This window comes from Cydia pomonella, chromosome 14, assembly GCF_033807575.1.
Source record: "Cydia pomonella isolate Wapato2018A chromosome 14, ilCydPomo1, whole genome shotgun sequence".
Lineage (NCBI taxonomy): Eukaryota > Metazoa > Arthropoda > Insecta > Lepidoptera > Tortricidae > Cydia > Cydia pomonella.
In genome coordinates, this window is record NC_084716.1 from 12,319,559 (window position 1) to 12,327,511 (window position 7,953).

Below are 7,953 nucleotides of genomic sequence, written 5' to 3' on the forward strand. Positions count from 1 at the left end.
AGATTTTAATAAAGAAACAAAGCAAGTTGAGAAAATATTTACGGTTTTTAAATTAAGTAGTGTCTAATATCAAAGACCACGCCTCAATTTTAGGACCTCAGTTCACAGGCTTTCCACCAATTTTATCAACCATAAAATTGTAAGTGAAAGTAGAAAAAGCCTAATTCTCCTTTTAATCTAAATATGAGATACAAAAACTATACTCTGTCGAGCGATTAAGAACCTAAAGCATTTACGCCCTACCTGACATGATTGTGTACATTTAAAAGTGGAAAAATTACTGTCTTGGGTGAGACTTGAACTCACGGCCTCTGGATCGATACTCCAGCGCTCTGCCATCTGAGCCACCAAGACCTCATCCATAGGAAGCAAATTTTCCACCATATGGGTCTAGGGGACCCTAGCGACATCTACCGTAAGAACGATACACTTCTTAGACGGTTACCGGATTTCCAAGCCATATTAGAAATTCACCAGTAACGATATGCTACCCATACTAAATTAATTTTTAACAAGCAGTAACGTCTGCGAACGACGCTATTAAGCTTAGAACGACGCTATTCTGAGAGGCCGTGAGTTCAAGTCTCACCCAAGACAGTATTTTTTTCACTTTTAAATGTATTCAAAGCTTAATAGCTTCGTTCGCAGAAAACCGCCTGTTGTTTATCCCTGCTTGCTTTTCTGTTTTTTTGTTGAGGCGTGCAATAAAGAGTATTTGTATTGTATTGTATCGTATTGTATAGTATCGTAACGTATCGTATCGTATCATATCGTATCGTATTGTATTGTATTGTACTTACTGTATATAGTCTTAAAGATATTTACGCAGCAAAATGTATGACAAAAACGCGACGTGCCATAAATAAGCTCATGATTGATTGCACTGGCGCTATCACTATCACTACCTCTTAAATAAGATAAGACATGTTAACTTATAGCAAAAGAGGTGATCCATAAAACGTGTCACTCCGAAGAACGTAGTCAAGCGTGAAAAACAGTACCGTGGGTCTTACTTAGAAACAAAATTTCAATACCAATATAATACAAATTCGATTGGAATATTGTGTCGCACTTACACACATGCCTGGAGCTCTTACGAGCGAGCGTAATTGACTAATTCGTTTTTGATTTAATTTCATGTAAAAATTGGTATTCAGAATAACGCCTTTAATTGGTGAGATCGATGGAGTGATAGCGTGCAGTGAACGGAACATAGCGCTTATTTAATCACAGTTTTCAGGAAATATTTTTTTTATCTATAACAGCATAGTAAAAGACAATTTTAATTTAGTCATCTACCTATTAGTTTTTTTTTGGAAAAAAATATATCCCTTTTTAGAGACTTTTATAAAGGAATTCGGGGCATATTTACGACGATATGCTAGAAAGTCAAAAGATTTCAGATCGCGCTTAAAATGGTGTCAGAAACACGTGGAGCAAATAAAAATGAATATCATTGCGGAACATCATTCTAAGTGCGATTTCCGTAGTTTTTGGAAATCTACCAATAGATTGAATGGTAAGCCCGGTCTGCCTGTGAGTGTCGATGGGGCGAGCGAAAGTGGGTCTATAGCTGAGGTATTTAGGGAACATTTTACAGTCAAGTTACCTTTAGGGCCGTCGCAGACGACTTGTATGGCCGTCTCTGGGACCTGTGGACGGGAGACGACCGCTCAGTTTACAGCAAAGGATGTAAAAATGCCTTTAAATTCTATTTCTAGAGGGAAGTCGCCTGGCCACGACGGTCTCAGTGTTGAGCATCTGCATCATGCCGATCCGCATGTGAGTCGAGTGCTGGCGATGTTTTACTCGTTTTGTATAGGACACACTTACTTGCCGTCTGAAATGATGAAAACTGTGGTGGTTCCTATCGTAAAAAACAAAACAGGTGATGTGAGCGATAAGTGTAACTATAGGCCCATTTCGCTTGCCACCATAGTGGCGAAGGTGCTAGACGGTCTTCTCAATTTCCAACTAGACAGGTGTTTAAAAATTCCCGACTATCAGTTTGGGTTCAAACCAGGCCAGTCGACCGAAACCGCTATTTTGGCATTGAAACAGACCGTTAGGTACTACACAGACCGCCGAACAGCTGTTTATGCCTGTTTCTTAGACCTTTCAGCTGACATTAGTGGGATTTTTAAATTCTGGTACCACAATCAGGTTAATGTCGTCAGATGGTCGGAATCTTTTTCTCAGCCATATGGACTGGAATGTGGTGTACGCTCTCTATTGCTCTTGCATATTCGAGTGATAGAAAGGAAAAAAGAAATATTGAATTTAGTTTTTCGCAGTAAGACCTCAGGTAGTTTCCCTATTGTACAGGTAGCATCGTACACATTTAAGAAGATTTGTTTTATTTTGATTAAAACTGTCAAAGCAACCTTTCGCCCACTTCCGCTTACCGCTTACGTGCGGCGGCCGCTCTGCTCTTCATTATTTTTAGTGAAGACAGGAACCAAAACTTATATCAGGGTTCTAGGGCTGGAGGGACCTTATATTATATCTTCAAATGAAGTGACTCATTCATTTCAAGAAGTTCGTTTGATCATCAATAATTAAACATTATATTTAGATTATATGGGTACTATCCGTAAGAAATGTATTTCTTAAATGTCTAACGAAAATAGTATTTCTTAAATGTCTAACCAGTCGTTCATCCAAACTTATTCGTCTACCCAAGGGCCCTATTCGGAAAGAGTGCGCTAAAATAAGTGAAACTTGTCTACTCCCCACAGCCTCGTAAATAGCTTGGTCTGCTTAAGATTAATGTTTTTAGTTTTTCTTTTGAAACAAGTCGTAACTTGTATTTTGAAGTTTTGTTTAAGGGTTAAGAAGTGGAGAGCTGGAGAGGTTATAGTAAACGGAATCTACTGAACAGCAGGGAAATGATTGAGTTAGGTACCAGCTACCAGCATACATAAAGATAGGTCTTACCTGTAATAATATGACTTCTAGGTCCTTACATTGTTAGGTCTTAGTGTTTAACTGTGCAGTCTGCTTTCAGCAAATGTTATTGATAATTACAATTTAACACTATCCCTACCCAATTTAAGTACAGCATCAACCCTGACAGGTATTTTACATCTATGTGTTGCCATATGAAAAAATGCAATATTTTGACAAAAACCCATTCACCTTAAAAAACCTGACTTTTTCTCCAAAAACACACTCATCCCCATTGGTCTCTTTCATTAGGGTCTCCGTTTTTAGGGTTCCGTATCCAAAGGGTCAAACGGGACCCTATTACTGAGACTTCGCTGTCCGTCCGTCCGTCCGTCCGTGTGTCACCAGGCTGTATTTCATGAACCGTTAATATTTAGCCAGTTGATATTTCTACCGATTAAGTATTTCTGTTGCCGCTATAACAACAAATACTATAAAAACAGAATAAAATAAATATTTAAGGGGGCTCCCACACAAAAAAGTGATTTTTAGATAATAGTACGGAACCCTTCGTGCACGAGTCCGACTCGCACTTGGCCGATTTTTTAAGTAGTTAAGCACTCGTTTTTGCCAAGAATTATTTTGTTTATTTTCCAAACTTGGTCCGGGTAGTAGTTGTCACGTGGAACACAAGCCCCTTAACTCGCCACCATAATATGGTGGCAAGTATAGCATATTATGCTATAGCTACAGCCTAACTATCACTTTCCTCTGGCCAACTCCAATCTTTTATCTAGCTTCTAGTGGTGAGTTGAGGTTTCTAAAAAACCCTATCACTCACCAAGTCCCCCCGCAATCCTTAAAAAGAACCAAAAATCCTGACATGTCAGGGCAAATTCTGACGTATTACCTGTTATGTACCTACGATTTTCTCAATTTGACCCGAAAAGCTTACCCTTTACAAATTAAAATGTCTCCAGACAACCCAAATAGCGAGACATCCAAAACAGCTTAGCACTAACGATTCCCGACACACTTCAAGTATCATTACCCTAATTCTACTTAACGTCTAGTGCTCAATGTGAACCCATTTTTGCGCCAGTAAACGAAACGACCGAGGCCTGCTTTCAGCCACATCCAGTATAATTCGAATTCAATTCAAACTTATTATAATCCTATTAGATTATGCCATATTCTAAAGGAGAGGGTATTTTATAAATGTTAAATGGTTAGGAAAAGAAAAGAAAGATAGAAAATTTTCGTTTTTTTAACACTACGCTTGATGTAAAGCAGCCATCGTAGCCTAGGGGCGCTTACAACTCTAGTGGAGTTAAACACACCTTGCTGCCTCGTGCAAGCAAAAAATATCAATGAATTGTCATCAAACAGCAATGAAATGACGAATACTCAAACGTAGTTTTAAGAAATTCACATCAATGTGACGTTATCTATGAAGAGGGACCTTGTTGTCGATGGCGCTTCCGACGTAATAAACGATGCTCCAATACAAATACAATGCTGCGCGACGCAGTGCGGCGAAAGCGCCATCGACAATAAGGTCCCTTTTCCTAGATAATGCCACAAATTATTTTTTTTACAAATATTACTTGATAAAGTTTTATTTATTCATTGATTTACAGTAAAAATATTCGAATTTTAACCTCCTTGGTTTGCATAACTTGGTGACATATTGTTAAAAAAAAACGAATTGTATTGTTTGGGATTGGCTATTACTCTTTGTACACCTGCCCTGCTGACTCTTCACGAGCAAATTCAGAGTAAAATAAATACCTACATAATATTCAATAGATAATAATATAGCTTGAACGTTACGTAAACTTTAATTAAAATTATTCGTTACTCTGCAAGTCCCAGTGACAGATCCATTCAAACCTTTTTCATCACACTTACTTGAAAAAGATTTTATTTAGCAGGTGTACTGTAGGACAAATACCTATATCGTTCCCATAGAAGTTATGGATTCTGAAAAAAAGCTTTAGCTACCTAGAGAGTTATAGTTTTTTTTATTCTGTCACTAATTCATACGAACCATGTAAAATACATAGGTACGTTTCTAATTTAATATTTTTGTTTAAGTTTAAAAAGATTTAATTTCATTAATTCGTTTCAATAGTCGTTTAAAATATTGTTACGCAATTTTCAATTGTGGCTGAATGCCAGATAGGTCTTTGCCTTAAAAATCTACATACTTTCAAATTATTGATAACCAAGTATAAGAATGTTGTATGTAACTCCGGGGGTGAAAGTAATGCAAACTCGGGTTTTTAATTCCCACGTGTTTAATATTTCACTTGGACACACAATGGACTTTAGAAAAAAATACGAGAATTGACCCGTTCACGGCTCTTTTTACTTTCCGCCTCATTGGGTATACATAAACGTATTTGCATTCACACATTTAATAACTCTCTAAACGACATATTATATCGTAAAACCGTATAAGCACTTTGAATTTATGGTGGAGCAAGTTTATTGCTTGTGGCTTATTGAATTTGCGGAATATAGGCTTATACGGCATGTATTACGTCTTGATTAGTCTTGTTATTGGAGGGTAATATATGGTATACATAGCCTGTATATTTATTAACTTATAACGAATAATAAACGAGCAATTCTAAGGAGTTGGTAATATTTATCAAGTTTTTTTTTCATAAATCTTTTTTTTCCACTCCATAAAAATAATAATAATTTTTTTTGGAATGATCAGTTTGAGCTCTTTGAATGATACCCCACTTGACATATATAGTCACTAGACTTATACATTTCGGGGATCTCGGAAACGCCTATGATAATTTCGATGAAATTTGCTACTTGGGGATTTTCTGGGACGAAAAATTTATAGGCTAGCTAGGTTATAACTCAAGGAAAATGTGCATTTTTGAATTTTTATGTTTTTCTCCCAGTCTCCCATATTTATTTGTCATATTTGTTTCAACTTCGGCTACCTAAAGATTGTCTGGAAGAGATTGCTAAAAAGCGATAAGACCGCTTGTTGTGTTGCTATTTTATTTTGTATTGTTGTCTTTTATTGAGGTGTGCTATTACTTATACACAGTGAAACAAAAATAGTGGTGATCCGATTAAGGGCATATTCGGTATCGTGTTTTGCGACTGTAACACGGTCGCATTTTTATCACTTGTCACTATACCTGCCACGTTCTAACAAGTATGTAAGTGCGAAAGTGACAGTCATGGTGAAAAGTGATAAAAATGCCATTGTGTTACAGCCACTGATTAGGATAAAGCAAAAGAAAAAAAAAAGATTCTGGCGGCATTGCCTCGTTGTATCGCAATGCTGATACGTTACGCGAGGAAACCGCCAGCTCTTCGGTCACCAGTGACTTCAACCGGACGCTTCGCGATTTCTACAAAAAATATTGTGCATTTATATATTACATATTTACTTACCTAACATAATTCAAATCAGCTTCCTGCAGCCAAGCCTTCAACCAGTCCGTATTTGGCTACAATAATTTCTTACCAATAATCTTCTCAGTTAAACGATCGACCTGTAGGGGCGGCACATAAGCTTGAACTCCATATGGGATTTTACGGCCCGATTTGAACTTTATTATACGTCAAATATCTTTCTTCAAACAAAAACGTAAATTTTAACACTGACATATGCGATCCATATCGTAACTAGACCTGATATGTATGTAGTATGTGGTGCTGTTTGTTATTCTATTCTAATATTTGATGTATCTAAAGTTCGAATCGTGCCGTATTCCTTGTGAATAGGTTAACCCATTCAGCGCTCATCTCGACACGTTGTTGTTTTATCTCTACGAAGCATCTCTGCAACATACCGGGAAACCCATGTTATCGGCTACGACGTAGCACTATCATCATGGCTCAACGGTGAATGTGTCAAGAAAGCCAATTCTAACGTTATTTTTTTACATTAGTATTTTAAATCGTACTTGTACATTAACTAGCGAGAGCGAGACGAACGGCCGAATGATAACAAAATAACATATTTTCGATGTCAAATGTGAATTTTAATTGGCTTTCTGGTCTGTGTAACCAATTTCTGGTTGCACTTTTAACAAACTTCGATGTTATCGTATCTTGAAACTTCAGATGATGTACATACAGTCGCAATCGATATAGCTTTCAACGCGCTAGAATGCGTGTTCAGATATTTTTGATCACGTCGGCCGGTCCAATATATCTGACGGCAACTGTTATCGTAGGTACCATAAATTGCCGTATTTATCATACTTTACCATATATGATAAATATGAAACCAAGAAGAAATCATGTAATTCAGGTACTTTTTGATATTATGGACAAGTATAGTGATATTTTAATTAAATATATAACATTTTACCTTACCAAATTAAAAGTCATAGACTTACTAAATAATACCTATATGATATAACTACATTTTCAACATAAGCATTTTAAAATTAAAACAACTGCTGTTGAATGCCGCTTACAAGTCAATTTTGACACCCTATGATCACAATACATTTTTTTGTTTGAATTGAATTTTTTCAGGCAGAGTGTAGTGTGTTGAACAGGCATATTGTAATTATAATAACAGCTTAAGAATTCGATCTGAACTAGTTATGGATTAGAATTCATAACGGGTATCATTTAATCGATCTGCAAAATATTCCTATTTTGATGAACAAAAATATATATTTGGTCAGCTAAAACATACATATTAGCACGTATTAGCACGTATTTCTAAACCAGTTCGCAATTAATGTCATACTGAGCTGCTCTAAATTAATTTGGTTGGCAAATTAATTATTTGATCAGCAGTAAGCGATCCACCATTAATCAAATTTTGATAAGCAATCAGTGGGTAAGCAGATTATTTCATTTTGCATTACAATTTACATGATCCGCAAAAATTGGTTACTTGAAAAATCAGTTGATCAGCAAATGTCTAACCAACCTAACTTACCCCCTTTGTTAATCAGCTGATTTCTTAAGCTAAAAAAAATATTGGCCATCATTTGATTACTCCCCTTTCATTTTGTCCTTCAAAAAACTTTCTGCCCATTCACAAAATGTAAAAATTCAAGGGTAAAA

General features: G+C 36.4%; 1 non-coding gene across 1 annotated transcript; it reads right to left on the bottom strand.

The window, feature by feature from the left end:
- Positions 1-281: 281 nt before the first annotated feature.
- On the bottom strand, positions 282-354 carry Trnad-auc (transfer RNA aspartic acid (anticodon AUC)). Its single transcript has one exon. It is a non-coding gene; the product is annotated as a tRNA-Asp (tRNA).
- Between the last annotated feature and the right edge of the window lie 7,599 nt (positions 355-7,953).